This window comes from Psammomys obesus, unplaced genomic scaffold (genome assembly GCF_907164565.1).
Source record: "Psammomys obesus unplaced genomic scaffold, mPsaObe1.curated_primary_1811, whole genome shotgun sequence".
Lineage (NCBI taxonomy): Eukaryota > Metazoa > Chordata > Mammalia > Rodentia > Muridae > Psammomys > Psammomys obesus.
Window position 1 is genome coordinate 2,872,938 of NW_026591816.1, and position 8,791 is coordinate 2,881,728.

At 38.6% G+C, this 8,791-nt stretch overlaps 1 protein-coding gene across 1 annotated transcript in view; it reads left to right on the top strand.

Annotated features, from left to right (window-relative positions):
- Nucleotides 1-8,791, top strand: part of Tafa2 (TAFA chemokine like family member 2) — a 501,221-nt gene that overhangs the window by 102,955 nt on the left and 389,475 nt on the right. The gene's annotated exons all lie outside the window — the stretch shown is intronic.

Genomic DNA, 8,791 nt, shown 5'->3' on the forward strand with positions numbered 1-8,791 from the left:
GAAGAAGAAGAAGAAGAAGAAGAAGAAGAAGAAGAAGAAGAAGAAGAGGGGGAGGAGAAGGGGGAGGAGGAGGAGGGTACAGTACAGAAATACAGTAGTGTTCATGTAGCCAGTATGTGGCAGTTAGGTTGAGGTCAGTGAAGTTTAGTTTGTGGAGTTCAGAGGCAGTTTTTCCAAGCAGAGCAATTCAACAAGAAGCCAGAAGAAGCCAATTTGAATCAGTCAGCTTGGAGAGGAGCTTTGAGCCAGAACAGCTGAGCTGAATCAGCCAGCCAGCCAGAATTCAGAAAGAACTGAAAAGAGTGAGCATATTCAGCAGTAAGTCATGGAGGCTGAAAACATTCTCAGCCTAGATTATCAGATGGAGGCTGGAAGCTGAAGCCTTCAAGGTCAGGGCTTGCAGAAAATTAAATTGTACAGCAGCCAGAAGCTTCCAGACCTAGAAAAGCTCTGGGCTCAGCCCAAGCCATGTATCCATAAAGCTTGGGTACAACTCTCATCTCATCCCTTCTTCTGAGGAAATAAAAATGACATTTACAAAAGCCCATCCCTAGTGACTTACTTTCTCAAAATACCACACCTCCTAATCCTTCTAATCCTTTCAAACACTGCTGCTCTTTGATGACAAAACATTCAAATATATGAGACTATGGGGACCATTCTTAATCAAATTACAACACTAAGTTTCATACTGTCCCCCCCCGCCCCGACATTGATGCTATGTGGTGCAGCAATCTATAGCTGTAGGGCCTTTAGAAAAAAATGCCATTTTACCTGAGTATTGGCCTGTAAGAATACTTACGGATAATAACGTGTGTGTTTGTGTGTTCCTTTCTTTTGTTTTATTTTTACAACACCAGAATTATTGGGTTATTTTAGGGGAAGGAGGAACTTGAGGAAAGATGCTTTACTTCTTTCTTTTTGGTTGTGAGCATTACATAGATATAGCCTGAGACTGTGTACAAAAGGCTCATGAAGGGCCTTAAAGGACAGACTTTGTGTGACATTTAATCTTAGCAAAAGAATTTGAAAGTATTAGAAAGAAATCATGAGTTTTTATTTTTTATTTTATTTTTAATTGGGCATGTTAACTTGGAAACTCCCTGGGAAACCCTAGGAAGTAAAATATGTTTAGCTATCTGTCTTTCATAAGATTTTGGAAAAATCACAGGGTAGAAAAGTCACTATTAAGAAAGCATGCAGGTATAGGGTTGGTGAAGATCCTTTCCCTATCTGTAGGCTGTCATTTTGTTCTGATGACAGTGTTCTTTGCTTTACAGAAGCTTTTCAGTTTCATGAGGTCCCGTTTATTGATTGTTGATCTGAGAGCTTGTGCTGTTGGTGTTCTGTTCAGGAAGTTGTCTCCTGTACCAATGAGTTCAAGGCTCTTCCCCACTTTTTCTTCTAAGAAGTGAAGTGTGTCTGGTTTAATGTTGAGGTCTTTGATCCACTTGGATTTTAGTTTTGTGCAGGGTGATAAATATGGATCTATTTGCATTTTTCTACATGTAGACATCTGGTTAGACCAGCACCATTTGTTGAAGATGCTGTCTTTTTTTCCATTGTATGATTTTGGCTTCTTTGTCAAAACTCAAGTATCTGTAGATGTGTGAGTTTATTCAATTATATTTGATTCCATTGATCCACCATTCTGTGTCTATGCCAGTACCATGCAGTTTTTATTACTATTGTTCTGTAGTACAGCTTGAGATCAGGAATGGAGATACCTCCAAATGATCTGTTGTACAGGATTGTTTTGGCAATTCTGGGTCTCTTTTTTTTTCCATAAGAAGTTGAGATTTGTTCTTTCAAGGTCTGTAAAGAATTGTGTTATCCAGAATATATAAAGAACTCAAGAAGTTAAAAAGCAACAAATCAAGTAATCCAATTAAAAAATGGGGTACAGAGCTAAACAGAGAATTCTCAATAGAGAAATATTGAATGGCAGAGAAACACTTAAAGAAATGCTCAACATCCTTAGCCATCAGGGAAATGCGAATCAAAACGACCCTGAGATTTCACTTTACACCCATCAGAATGACTAAGATCAAAAACTCAAGTGACAATACATGCTGGAGAGGATGTGGAGAAAGGGGAACCCTCCTCCATTGCTGGTGGGAATGAAAACTTGTACAGCCACTTTGGAAATCAATCTGGCGCTTTCTCAGACAATTAGGAAGAGCGCTACCTCAAGATCCATCTATACCACTCCTAGGCATATATCCAAAAGATGCTCAAGTACACAACAAGGACATTTGCTCAACCATATTCATAGCAGCTTCATTTGTATTAGCCAGAAGATGGAAACAACCTAGATGCCCCTCAGTTAAGGAATGGATACAGAAATTATGGTACATTTAAACAATGGAATACTACTTAGCAATTAAAAACAAGGAAATCATGAAATTTGCAGATAAATGATAGGAACTAGAAAAGATCATCCTGAGTGAGGTATCCCAGAAGCAGAAAGACACACATGGTATATACTCACTTGTAAGTGGATATTAAACATATAATATAGGATAAACATACTAAAATCTGTATACCTAAAGAAGTTAATGAAGAAGGTGGACCCTGGGTAAAATATTCAATCTTCATTCAGAAAGGCAAACAGGATGGACATCGGAAGAGGGAGAAAACAGGAAACAGGAGAGGGCCTCTTAAAGACTCTACTCAGGAGGGCATCAAAGCAGAAGCTGATGCTCATAGCCAAACGTTGGGCAGAGTGCAGGGAATCTCATGAAAGAAGGGGGAGATTGAAAGACCTGGAAGGAATAGGAGCTTCACAAGGAGAGCAACAGAACAGAAATCTGGGCACAGTGGTCTTTTTTGAGGCTGATATTCCAAACAAGGACCACACTTGGAGATAACCTAGAACCCCTGCACAAATGTAGCCCATGGCAGTTCAGTATCCAAGTGGGTTCACTATTAAGGAAAAAAGGGACTGTCTCTGACATTAGGTCAGTGGTTGGTTATTTGATCACCTCTCCCCCGGGAGGTGCAGCCTTACTAGGCCATAGAGGAAGACAATGCAGCCAGTCCTGATAGGCTAGGGTCAGATAGAAGGGGAGAAGCACCTCCCCTATCAGTGGACTAGGGGAGGGGCATAGGAGGGAGGTGAAGGAGGGAGGGTCTGATTGGGAGGAGATGAGGTAGGAGGCCGTAGCTAGAATACTAAGAGAATAAATTGTAATAAATGATAATAATTGCAATAATAATAATAAAAAGAAGAAGAGAAAAGAAGGCATGCAGATTTTACACAGGTAATATTTAATTTGATTATCTTAACTTGATAGGAATTGCATTTCTGGGTTACAATGTATGTTTTGTCCTATGTAGAGGCTATAGAAGGAGTCAGTCAAGTTAACATTGAATTAATTATCTATTTCTAATGTCTTAAATCTTGATGAATTACCCTATGAGAAAACCTAAAGATAATTTGGAGGCTTTTTCTGAAAGACTTTAGACTTTTTTATTTTATCTATATAGGTCTATGTGCTTGCTATTGAAGATATATCAGGGGTACTCAGATATACTGAAACAGGAACAGTTGATCTGACTTAATTTATAATATAACCACACTAAAGAAATACCTTTTTATTTTTAATGTACAGCTCAAATCAGCTTAACTTTTCAAGTGAAACTTTGAAGGTATAGTCACAAATAGGAGTATAATGTATCTGGTCCATATGATGATAATTATGTAGGAATAAAGAAGTTATGGGATGACTGAAGTCTCCCACAAGATTCAGAGGGGTATCTCAGAGGACTGGTGATGTGTAGCATATTAGATTCCTGCAGGGAGGAATGATTAAAGCTGTGAGTGCTGTTAGAGCTGTAGTTGACACAGCAGAATACTGGGGATGCAAGGAATGCGGGCTCCTGCCTAGGAAACCCACAGCTACTGAGTGGTACCAGCCTAAGGGAGAGGTTGTGGAGGCTAACACCAGCTTGCATGTTCACTGGAGTTTATGTAGTACCACCATCTGTCCCAGATGCTAAACATGAAGCTACAATTATGCTGTCCTGCTGTCTTTTGTTCTGGCAAAAAAGAATCATGGTCTAATTCTTCTCCTATTCGTCCTGTTTTTTTTTTTTTAAATGGAAATGTGTGTTTTGTGATGAATTCTGAAAGTATGTAATGTTTTTAGATTTTATAGGGTCTTGCAGCTAAGAGTTTACTCTGAATCTCAGAGGAAACTTTGGACTTAGGCTTTTGAAAAAAATCCTGGCTATAGATCCATTGTTAGATGAACATAATGCATTTTGTATTTTGTATTATGAGGCACTTTTTTGTGGTCAGAGGTAGAATGTTATGATTTAAAGTGCTGTATTTTGATACTAAATTGACTAGAAATAAATTTGTGGTGGTTGATCTTTATTGTCAACATGATTGTATTAAGAAACACCTAACCAATTAGCAAGGCACACCTTTGGGTATATTTGAGAGAGTGTTCACAGAGCTAGTTATCATAAGAGTTCTGGGCTAATGAAATAGTTCTCTGATGGATTCAGAATGTGATGGCATCATTGGAAGGTGTTATATAGAAGAACTGGGGTCTTTTAAAGAAGTTAGTGTGGTATAAATTTTTGTCCCTAGGCCATCACTCTTATCCAGCAGGATGGAATGATGAGCACAGTCATGAGAATGAAATAAGCAGAACAATGTAGCTGATAGCTAGGTCTACAGTAATGAGTCTGTTAGCGCCTCCTTGTGGATGGAGTGATGATGGACCCAGCCTATCACCTGACCTGATCAGTCAGTCTTGTCCCGGCTGTTGTGGTCTCAGAAGGAGCAGACATATAGGAGATGGGTGTTGGACTGGTATTTGAGACACTCTTTGGTGAAACATTTTAAAAAGGACATCTTGTACTTAGTACAGTTGCATCTATCTGTCTTATAGTAAGTGATAGCTGTTATTTTCACACATTTATTTCATTTAGGAATCATGAACAATAATGTGATATTTGCAGTATAATCACCTGAAGATGTAATAATACTCATGTCCATCTTTCATGGGTAATGAGTTTCTTGAATCATTGCATACTTAACATCACATTTATAGAGGTGCTCTTGGTATAATAGATGTGACTATCACATTTATAAGCTTGCTTCATGTTGTCTGTTGTGAAAATAAATTGATGCTTAAAGGATGTGCTTCAGAAGTAAGAGTGAAGCAGACTTTTATTCTTTATCAGTGGATTTGTTAGCTATAAAAAGCTTATATATACAATATATATTATTAATAATATATAAAACATTTTAATGTTATTGGATGCTGGAAAAGTGGTGAGTTGGCATAAATCAGGCATATGTGAAAGGATAAATTAAACAGAACTATTATAACAATGGATAGTTGCTATGGTAGTACTGTTGCTTTTTAATATTCAGTTAATTGCTAGAGGTAGCAAAAGGCATTTCACTCCAAACTGGCCTAATCCTTCTTACATGACAAAAAAAAAATCTCCCCATTATCAATTCTATTCTAAATTCACGAACTAATTAACATTAATCCTGTTATTCTCTCCATAATCCTATCAATTCTAATTGGGGTTTGGAATGGTCTTAAACAAACTCAACTGTGGAAAATTATAGCCTATTTCTCCATTGCCTACACAGGGTGAGTGATTGCTTTTCTTCCATTTAACCCAACTTTTATGCTTCTTAATCTAATTTCTCATGTTCTTTTCACAACTTCAGCATCCACAGCATATATTACAGTCTGATATTTGCATCTTGTTCAAAATAAAATAATATTGTCATCACAATAATTTTCATAAATTATGCATTATATGGCATAGCTGCTCCAGAACAATCCAGTTACATCAGCCTGGAATTTGAGGGTCTAAAAATCATTCTCCTGTTCAAATCAGGCCTTTAATTTAGATATTTATAAAGGATAACTATCAGAATTTTTGTAATGTGGAAATAAATGTCTTAATGACATACACTGTTAGAACTATACTCCTATGTTGCCTTGCGTAATGGAATGTTATATTCTGTAAATTGTGGTCTGTATATACAGCAGTCTGTACACTGTCTACATACAGAAAGGTTGTGTTAATAGTAGTTTTCTCGTACATGGTCTGTCATGCACGCGCATGTGTGTGTGTGTGTGTGTGTGTGTGTGTGTGGTGGCAGTGACTTAAGTCATAGTGTGGCATCAATAATTATAATACCTTTAATGAAAATGAGTCCAAATCCCATTTACTATTCTGCTAAGCAAGTTTTCACACCATCCTCAAACTCAGGAGACATGCACTTTTTAAAGGTAGAAAATAATAAATATTATTGAATACTAACACAGCTCATGTGAATCAGTTTTTTTGCACTTTTTATTAATTATTATTATTTATTACAATTTACTCATTTTGCATCGTGGGTGTAGCCCCCTCCCTTGTCTTCTTCTCCCAATCCCATCCTCCCCTTCCTCTTCTCCCCATATGGCCCCCCATAGTCCACTTATAGGGGAGGCCCTCCTCCCCTTCTACCTGACCCTAGTCTATCAGGACTCATCAGGACTGGCTGCTTTGGGGCCTTGCAGAGACTGATACTCCAACCAAGGACCATGCATCGAGAGGACATAAAACCTCTGCTCATATGTAGCCCATGGCAGCTCAGTCTCTCCAAGGGAGGTCCCTAGTAAAGGGAACAGTGGCTGTCTCTGACATGAACTCAGTGACAGGCTCTCTATTATCTTCCCTGGTGGGGGAGGGGGTGCAGCAAGACAAAATGCAGACATGCATTTTTTAAAAGATACTTCTATTATACAACCTAGCAAAACAAAAAGAAACCCAATTTGCCATAGCAGCTTGTATGTTTGAGATCTGTTCAACTCTTCTATTTTCATTTTAAACAAGGATGTATTTCCATCTGTGTAGTCATGGAATAGGAAGATCCTTCATCCCCATGGGTTCATTTAGCTCATAACCTGCCGCTTTACAATAGCAGCAAATAAAAGCTGTATTGCCACATTCTATGTCGTCAGAAATGAATCTAGTAAGTATAAAAGCTGTAGGGCAGCACTAAAGGTTTGAAGTTAACTAGACCTACAGTCAGGTCTTGGATTTACACTCCACTGTGCAATTCTGTCTGCCACATTTTCCAAGCATGAATTCTTTTCATTTGTACAGTAACCCTCCATGTAGGCCTGTAGTCTAAATTGATTAAACCATAGGAAGATGTATGAAGCGCAGAGCACATATGAGGTAATAATGATGGAGCAATAGTGAAATCATTGCTGAGAAATAGTTATGTGAGGTACTATTTTTACATCCCAATCTCTAATCTTAGACTTGTTGTCCCCCGATCTGCAGAACACTCCAAGCTCTTTGGCACTCGCGGATATTGGAAGCACAATTTTGGGTCAGCTGTTTTCATCTCTTGTGCTGTTCTTTGTGACATTATTGTTTGAGGAACTGTAAAGGCTGGAGGTGGAAACAAGAACGTTTTTCATGTAGGCGAGCTTGCCCGTGTCAGTTAGGAAATGCATCCTCACACCACCCCAGTCACTGTACAAGAGTTAGCGCACAAGAATAATTTTTCAGTTATCAGGCAATTTGCTTTTTTTTTTTTTTTTTTTTTTTTTTTTTTACCTTTGCTCCATCTCTTTGTTCAGTGTTTTAACCTTTGAAATACTCTAATATTTGAAGGTGAGAGATGTACTTGCCCAATAGTGTTGAACCCCATGGCTGTATTAGCTAATTCATCATTCTCCAATATACAGCTTTGTCTAAGCCAGTATGCATGGAGGGCAATGGGTCTCATGAAAACAGGGTCTGCGATGTAAACAGTAGATTTAGCATCCCTACCTGTCAAGATACTATTAATTTTTTTATAAATATCAGTAGAGGAAGGTATGCTGCTTGATAAAACACTGAGAACCAGTGTGCCTGTGCGTGCCAAACAGAACACAGCCCGTTCAAGGTTCCTTTTGCAGTCCCTTTCACATCAGAACCTACTCAGTTGTGCAAATCAATTATCTATAAGTCAGCCTTATTCCTCAAAGCTATGCTGTAGGCAGGTATGAGTAGCCAAAAATATGGTTCAAAACACATGGTAGATACATAATCTTTCTCCTAACACCTATCCAGGCAGCGTCATCTCCCATTTGAGTTCTGCCTGGGAATACTGTTTTTCTACAATACATGCTCTATGGAGTAGTTGAAGTAGCATTTTAAAAATGGTAATGACACTTTACTCTCTGAGCCTGTTTTGTGGTCCTGTCTTCCTTGCTCATTACGTGTTTGCCACCTGCTGAGTTTCTTCCCGTCTAGAAAAGCTCTTCCCTTGTAAGGCATGTTTCCTCACATTCCAATTTTAGCCTAAATGTCACTGTTCTGATAGCAGAACCTGCTGCTTCCCATCACATTGTTTCCCTCAGTCTTCTACCCTTTATCATCCTCCAAGAGTCAAACAAGGATCTCGACACATACTCCTTATCCGTTTCTATAGCAATGCTCAAACACGGTTAGTAAATGTTTGTTGAAGGATTTTCTTGTTCTGTTTTATGAAAATTCATTTTAAAATTCAGCTTACAAAGCAGGGTATTTCCTTGTGGCATTTTATGCACATATGCAATTATCCTCCTCTACTCCCACCGCGCCCATCTTCCTGCTTCCATTTTCCATCCCAAATACTCTTCCCCTTTGTTTTCTATTACTTGTATTCCATTGCCCTTCTTCTCCTCTCGTCATGCCTCCTTGCTTAAGATCTCTTTTGCTCCTTGTATGGCTCTCTCTTTCACACACACACACACACACACACACACACACACACACACACACACAC